This window comes from Mustela nigripes, chromosome 9, assembly GCF_022355385.1.
Source record: "Mustela nigripes isolate SB6536 chromosome 9, MUSNIG.SB6536, whole genome shotgun sequence".
Lineage (NCBI taxonomy): Eukaryota > Metazoa > Chordata > Mammalia > Carnivora > Mustelidae > Mustela > Mustela nigripes.
In genome coordinates, this window is record NC_081565.1 from 13,504,881 (window position 1) to 13,510,994 (window position 6,114).

The window sequence follows — 6,114 nt, forward strand, 5'->3', positions numbered from 1 at the left end:
GTCTTCTTACTGCTGGCTAGTTCAGCTTCACCCCACTTTTTTTTTAAAAGATTTTATTTATTTATTTATTTGACAGAGATCACAAGTACGCAGAGAGTCAGGCAGAGAGAGAGGAGGAAGCAGGCTCCCTGCTAAGCAGAGAGCCCAATGCGGGGCCCAATCCCAGGACCCCAGGACCACGACCTGAGCCGAAGGCAGAGGCTCAACCCACTGAGCCACCCAGGTGCCCCAAGCATCTACATTTTGTTCTACGTTATATAGGAAGTTGTCATTGGAGACAGGTAGGTGATGGGGGACACAAATATTCCGGACTCTGTTTACATCTTCACCTGAGTCCTAAATTACTCTAAAATCAAAGGGTAAAATGTAAAAACAAAGTGGAGAAGACATCACTTCGATTTTCTTTTAATTTTTATGGATTGTTTCCTCCATCAGAAATTTATTTTATATGCAGCGAGAGGCAAAGGCTCTCACTTAAAGTTTTTAGATGGATGACTAATTGTCCTAGCCTTCCCCTTGAACCATTCCTTCTTTTTTTTTTTTTAATATTTTATTTATTTATTTGACTGACAGAGATCACAAGTAGGCAGAGAGGTGGACAGAGAGAGAGAGGAGGAAGCAGGCTCCCCGCCGAGCAGAGAGCCCAATGTGGGGCTCGATCCCAGGACTCTGGGATCATGACCTGAGCCAAAGGCAGAGGCTTAGCCACTGAGCCACCCAGGCGCCCCTGAACCATCCCTTCTTGACCTCCTGATCTCAGTTGCCATTTTTATTATCATACACTGAAGCCTATAGATGATAAGGACTGTTTCTGGGCTCATTGTGCTTTTCTGGTCCTTTTGCCATTTCTTACAGTCTTACCACTCTATTTTTATTTTTATAGCTTTATAGTATGTTCTAAAATGTGCCATAACAGGTGATATTTCCCGTCACCCATTTAATTATTCTTTTTTTAAAAAATTACTCTGATATTTAAACACACTTTGATTTTCTTATTCTTTCAGATACAATAAATATGATTGAATATTTCAAAGATCTCCTGTGGGAATCTCACTAAACTTGCAATGTCACTTGAGAAAAGTTGACGTCTGTACAATATCGTTTTCCCACACAAGGCTATCCATATGAAGGGACCTCCTTTCATTGATCTTTGTGTTTCTCAGTAAGGATTTGTAGTTTTCTTCCTATAGGTTTGTCATATTTCTTGTTCATTTCCATCATAGGTATTTCATAGCAGAAATCTTTTAGAATTATATTTTCTAGTTGGTTTTGTGGCTATGTAAGTGGTACAGATATACAGGGCTCTCACCACCTTCCATATCCAGTTTCTTAACTGAATCTCTTCTTAATTCTAGTAGCTTTTTCAATGAATTCTCTTGGATTTCAAGAGTGATAAACAGATCCTCCTGAACCCAGCATAATTTTGTCTCTTTTCCAACAGCAATAACACTTGGGAGCCAAGAGGACCGTTCGGTGGATAAACACAAGCAGGTGACTTATGATCTATGAATTTTCATTCCTTTATAAGTAAAAAACAAAAATAATACTAATACATAAAATAATTACCTAGCCTGTTGTGGGGCCATGAGAATCAGATAAAGTGTTTGATGTAAACTCCAGTTCCAGAGCCCTTAAGAAACGGTGGTGTCTTAAAAAAAATTTTTTTAAATAATAAAATAAATTTAAAAAGAAAAAAAGAAACGGTGGTGTCTTTCTCTCACCACCTTCTTGCTCCACATCGTCTGTGGTGGCTTGCATTTGCAAAACAACATCAAATAATAGTAGTGGCAGACATCCTTTTGGATTCCTAATTTTCGCTGGAAGGCTTCTACCCAAAGAGCCTGTTAATCAAGCCATCATGCTCTTACAGCCGTAACATAAACACAGCATGAAAATCACAGGTTCCTCTTTAAGGCAATCATGCTCCCTTAAATTTGAAAGCTCAAAAGCCTCTGATAATTTCATGTGTCAACTGTACATCAATGAAGCTGGAAGAAAAAAAATGTTTTTGAAAAGCTTGCTGGAAGTTTCTATGCTTTGTTTTCTTAAGGAGTCAGTTCCTTGATGAGTTTTAGTAACTCTGGAATCCAAGCGAGAAAAGACCCAGGAGGCCAAGGTAAAGGTTTCTGCAGGGCCTGTCTCCCTCTGGGGTGCAGACAGAAAGAGCATTGGACCTGGAATCCTCTGACCTGGTTTCAGGCCCTGCTAGGTCCTTGTCCAAAGTCCCATCACCAGCTCTGTGCCCGGCTGCCTTGGAGTGTGGAGCTGAATAACCAAGTCCCTGACCAGTGGGAGTTCGAGGGGGCTGGGATCACACATATAAGGTCCTGACTCGAGAAAGTTTCCCAGGTGTGATCAGTAGGAGGGAAATGAGCGCTCTGGGGACTGTTTATTTAAGGGGGGAGAATTTCTAAAGCCTTCGCCCAATACATTGTTCATTAAGTGTTTATTCATCCCATCTACTATGTTCCTGGCACCGGGCTAGTCTCAGTAATCAGTGGTCAGTGTCTCTGCCCACAGAGCAGTTAGGGAGACAGACAACAAATGAGCACAAATAAATCGGCCTTCCACAGGGAGGGCCAGGCATGGGCCTCACCGGGAAGCGCAGGGCTGCCTGCCAGAGTGGGCCCCTCCTCTGGTCCCCTCGGGTCCAGCCGGCACCGCCCAGCACCCGTGGCCATAAGGAATGCATTGAGCAGCGCCTGCATTCCAAGCACGGGGTTCTGCTCCCGCTGGAGCCTGTTCCAGGCCCTTGCCAGGCCCTCCCCAGGCGGCTTCTCCTGGCCTGGAGGTCTGATAAGGGAGCCCCGCCCCCGGGGAGGAGGGTGGGCGGGGCGCGGCGGGGGGGGGGGGGGCGGGGCGGGAGGGAGTGTGGTAGCAGATCTCCATTGCCCCTGCTAAGGGCAGGAGAGGGGAAAGCTGGGCCTGAGACTGCACCAGCCTACAGGGAACAGGCCAGGTGGCCCCAGGGCTTCTGGAATCACAAGGATCCTGTTGCTCTGTTGTAGAAAACTAACAGAAACATTTCAAATAGAAACTCCTAATGCTGGCATTTAGGGCCCAACCAACTTTCTAATCCGGTTTCCCAGAACTTCCCTGTTGGAGCCCTAGCCTCAGGGTCTGTGGCTGGTTCCCAGCCCACCCCAGAACAGCAGCAGGCGCAAGTGGAGGGAACCGCTCAGCACCAGCACCATGTCAGGCACGATTCGATTCGCACGCTCATCCCATTTCCTGCAGACACCCACAGGAAAAGGCACAGCCCTCTTCACAGGTGAGGTGACAGGCTCAGAGCTAGACCCCAGGCTTTGCCCTTCCTGCTACCCCACTGGTCTACAAACTGTGCCTCCAGATCACCCCGAGGGCTTCTCAGAACAGGGTACTGGGCCCACACCCAAATTTTGTGACTCAGTAGTTCTGGGGAGCGGTTGGATAATTTGCATTTATCCCACATTCCCAGCTGATGGTAATGCATTCTGTAGCGGACCACACTCCGGGAACCTCTGCCCTACATGCCAACGAGAGTGCCCCCCTCTAGATCAATTTTCTGCGTCTAGGCAGACTTTACATTCCTCATAGGCAAGGATCTATGAGGAATTGCATTACTCGTAACGATAGTACAAGGTTACACTCCTGACTGTCCACCTGATGTCCCAACCTCAGAGGAATGTCCCCCAGGTGCTACCTTCAGTCCTTTGCAAGCGCTCCCCCTGAACACCACAGGACACAAACCTCCTACAGTAGGGGTGCAGCCAGCAAGCCATGAGAGCAAATGATGGTTCATGGTGAATTTGCTCCTACATGATCACCAGGAGAGGGGCCGGCCAGCTGGGAGGCAGGGAAGGAGCTGGAAAGCTTGGGGGAAACAGTGAAGTGAGAAGCTTCCAGAAAGGGGGGTGTTCCAGACTAGGGCTGCGTAGCTGAGTGATGAAAGGAGCAGCACAGAGTCTTCAGCAGCAGAGCATGCTGGAAAGAGAGTGTTGGGGCAGCAGCAGACTCTAGACTGGGACAGGAAGCCACTTGCTGTCGGCACTGGAATCAGGGCTCCCTGGACCAGGTAAGCAGAGACCGGGGACACAGAGCTGAGGAAATGCAGGGCTTCCCAGAACTCATTTCCATTTTATTCCCCAGCAGGTGCATGTGACTTCATCAGACTCAAGCCAGCTTGAGCAGAGTGAGAGTTTCTCACTCACACTGCACCTTCTTCATTAGGCTCTTAAATAGTGACATCATAGACAAGGGCATTTCTTAAGCACCTGTTGTGTACCAGGCTCTTTACATGCAGGATCTCATTCAGTCCTCCAACAGCTCTGGTGAGCTGAGTGCTGAGATTATCCCCATTTTACAGGTGCGGAAATGGAAGCTAAGAGAGGCTAAATAATTCAGCGAAGGTCCCGGGGGTTAGGAAATGACAGGCCTATTTGTCTCCCCCTCTCTAAACTGTTGCTTTCCACCCCATCATCCTGCTCTCATTTCCTGAACACCTGCTCTGGGCAGGGCTCTGGGTGCGACTCAAGATGAAACATCCGAGTAGTCACTTATTTAACAAGTCTTTTTTTTTTCTTTTTCTGAGCACTTACTACTTCGTATGGGCTTATGTAATTAGAGCATGCCTTATTCCAGAAAGCAGAAACTAAAGGTGCAGGTGTGGTCACGTGACGAGCGACAACTAGAAAACCAAAGCTGAGATGGTCAGAAGAACCCAGGAGTGAAACAGGCACGCAAAAGGCAGGACCTCAAGGCCATGTTCCAGAGACAGGCCCCAGAGCTCAGGTCCCCTGAGCTTTCTCAGCCATCAAAACCCAAGCCCACACAGTTCAGAGTTCATGAACCTGTTGCAGAGGAGAAATGCGACTCTCTTAGGCCCCTGGGCCAGAGAGGCTTTCTCCTGCTGAGCGGGCGAGAAGCAAGGGAGTGCCATCGAATGTAAGGAACACTGTCCCCAACCATGTGCTTCCGTGCTCGTCCCAGGGGCTCTTTCCTGGATGCTTCTCAATGCTGGCCCTAGTCCCACAACTGCTGTGCAGAGGAGAGAGGGTGACAGCACAGGGCAAGCCTGCCTCCCTGGCTTAATCTGCACACAGAGTTTATAGGAAACATTTAGGGCAAACTGTCAGTCCATTAGCTGAATGCAGGCCTCAGGGGGAGCTTTGTTTGGTCTGAGAAGGTGTATTTAAATTGATTGAATTACAAAGGGACACACAGCATCCTGATGTTTAGAGCAGGTTTATCCACAAGAGCCAAATTATGGAAACAGCCCAAGTGTCCCCTGATGAACGGAAAAGAAGCAGGGCTACGTATACACAATGGAAGATTACTAAGCCATCAAAAGGAATGAAATCCTGCCTTTTGCCGTGACAGGGATGGAGCTGGAGAATATTATGCTAAGCGAAACAAATCACCCAGAGAAAGACGAATGCCATATGGTTTCACTCCTAGATAGAATTTAAAAAACAAATAAACAAGCAAAGGGAGAAAAAGAGAGAAAAACCAAGAAGTAGACTCTTAACTCTAGAGAACAAACGGATGATTATGAGAGGGGAGGTAGCCGGCAGAGGAGGGGACAGGTGATGGGGATTAGGGGTACTTAGGTGAGCACCGGGTGTTGTAGGGAAGTGTGGAATCACTGTAGTGTGCACCTGAAACTAATACATATGTTAACTGACTCGAATTTAAATAAAAACTTTAAAAAGTTGTATTGAATTAGTTGTCAAGTTTAAATAGTTAAGAGTTCACAGAAAAATCCATATTTTTTTTTATTAAGAAAGGGGGGGTGGATTTGACAACATGGGGCCCACATTTCCAAAGGACAAGAACTGGCTGGGGCTGAGTAGTTTCCCAATCCCACCCCCAACCCCCGCATGGTTCCCTCAAGGCCCTGTATGCTTTTCACTTCCTTGCCTGGCTTTGCAAGCCCTGGGAAGCTGACAGTCCTGAGCGGCTGAGCCGTGGCACACAGGTGTGACCTCAGGATCCCTGGTAATTTCTTCCCACTGCGGTCCGGGTCCTCGATGTGCTCCTTGGATTTGGGGTGGTGTTCAGACTGTCATCTTTCTCCCAGGTACTATGAAGCAGGTGCTCCCTCCTCATTGGCCTGGCAGGCTGGGGGGGGGGGGG